The 1,979-nt window shown below is 37.2% G+C and overlaps 1 pseudogene; it reads left to right on the top strand.

The window, feature by feature from the left end:
* Positions 1-862: 862 nt before the first annotated feature.
* On the top strand, positions 863-1,506 carry LOC145787234 (uncharacterized; annotated as a pseudogene).
* The last annotated feature ends 473 nt before the right edge of the window (positions 1,507-1,979 follow it).

The raw sequence follows: 1,979 nt of genomic DNA, 5'->3' as shown, positions 1-1,979 counted from the left end.
GTTTATCCTGTGTCGTCTGTAATAACTAGATAGTTATTACTTTACCTTAAGTATTTGCCTGACCAGTTAGCCCAGCTCTGCAGTTATAATGAGACTGTAAGTAACTACTAATTTTTATCCATTTACTTGGTTAACTAAGAGAACTGGGGTGTGTTATGTATTTTTAACCGCCATTCTTTTTGTTTTTCATGCTCGATTCTATTTGAATAAGACTTAATTGATGTTGTAAACTGTATTTAATAAAGTGACTAAGGCTACACAAAAAGTGTTTTTCTGCATATCAGTCCGCGCGCGTTTGTAAATCAGACAAACCGTGACAGTCATCTGCATTACAATTTTTTCATCCCCATAAGTGCGTACCATCCCACTACTGCTCTAAACAAACTGCTGCAATCAAGATAGGGCTCTTTTATAAGATTGATTACATTGTGCTGCGTTAATTTTAAGGTTACTAAAGTATTGACGGTTCTTAGTGTACTTTTTGATGTTGAATCCAAAACTCTTATCCGTTTTCTTCCATCAGGTCTAGTTTTTTGGCAAATTGCATTTGAAATTTTCGACAACTGCTGCTTTCAGCGTCTTGCGATTGAGATTTGTGATGTCATAAAAATGATTTAGCAAATGAATTAAGTTTTGATGAAACTTCAGTGATATCACAATGAGAAGAACATGACGAATGTACCCGATCCTTGAAAAGTTAAAAATATGCACTGGTTTTTACAGGCTGCGTTAGTGTGCAGTTAAGATGATAGTTAGGCTATTGTATTTTTTGGAAATTAGCCATGTAAAGACTTATGTGCGCTCAATACTTTACCACGTCAGTATATTTGACACGTTTGTGTAATATGATAAATTTTGTTTTTACAGTACAATGAGAAAGTGCAAAAATGATGCAGACAGGTTCTGTTATATGTGGCAAGGTCACCCTGCATAGTCGCCAAGCAAAAATTATGCAGTTTGTTAAGAAAGCATATTATGAATATTTTGGAGTAAAACTAGGCGATCAGGACAAGGCATTTGCTCCGCACATATGTTGTAGAGCATTCGTTGAAAGCTTGAGATTATGGAGCCTAAAGAAAATAAAGAGCTTTCTATTTGGTATTCCTATGGTATGGAGAGAAGGAAAAGACCATGTCACTGATTGTTATTTTCGCATGACCAACTTACAAGGTATGCTGATACTTGTACTGTATGGAGGCATTTTCATTTATTGTTTGATTTAAGAGTAACAGTGTTCTTTTTCATTTCAGGAATAAACTGGAAGAACAAACAATATGTGAAGTCCCTGATGTTCCTTCAGCCATAAAACCAGTATCACATGGCCCTGGTATCCCTGTTTCAGAACCACCTGGAAAAATAAGTGAAATGGAGTGTTCCTCATCTGCAGAGAGCGAAGCAAGTCAACAAGACACATGGGATGCAGAGCAAAGTACAAGCCAACCCAAGCCTCTTACACAGCTTGAGCTGAATGACCTAACACGAGATTTAAATCTCACCAAAGAATAGAAGCATAGAAGCCCTGATTAGAAAGCATAGAAGCCCTGATTACGAAGCACAGGTTAAAGAGCTGCTTGAAAGCTTTCAACCCTTGGAGACCGGATGTCTGTGAAAATGCACTTTCTGAGTTTGCATTCGGATTACTTTCCTGACAACTGTGGTGACTACAGCGAAGAACATGGAGAGAGGTTCCACGAAGACCTTCGCCAGATGGAAGAAAGGTACCAAGGATACTGCGACGTAAACAATTAAACATGCTTGCAGATTACTGTTGGTGCTTAAAAAGAGATCTTCCCAATTCCACACGTAGAAGAAAATCTTTGAAGCGACAATTTTTGTCAGCATAAATCATTTGTATTTATATTGTTATTGTATTTATCGTCGGAATATCATCATGTGCCGAACAACGCTTTCTGTGTTAAGCTATTTTGAACACTTCGTTTTTATTTCACACATTGATGTTGGCAAGTAATTCGCATTTA

This window comes from Aplidium turbinatum, chromosome 18, assembly GCF_918807975.1.
Source record: "Aplidium turbinatum chromosome 18, kaAplTurb1.1, whole genome shotgun sequence".
NCBI lineage: Eukaryota > Metazoa > Chordata > Ascidiacea > Aplousobranchia > Polyclinidae > Aplidium > Aplidium turbinatum.
This window is presented reverse-complemented; position numbering and strand designations above follow the sequence as displayed.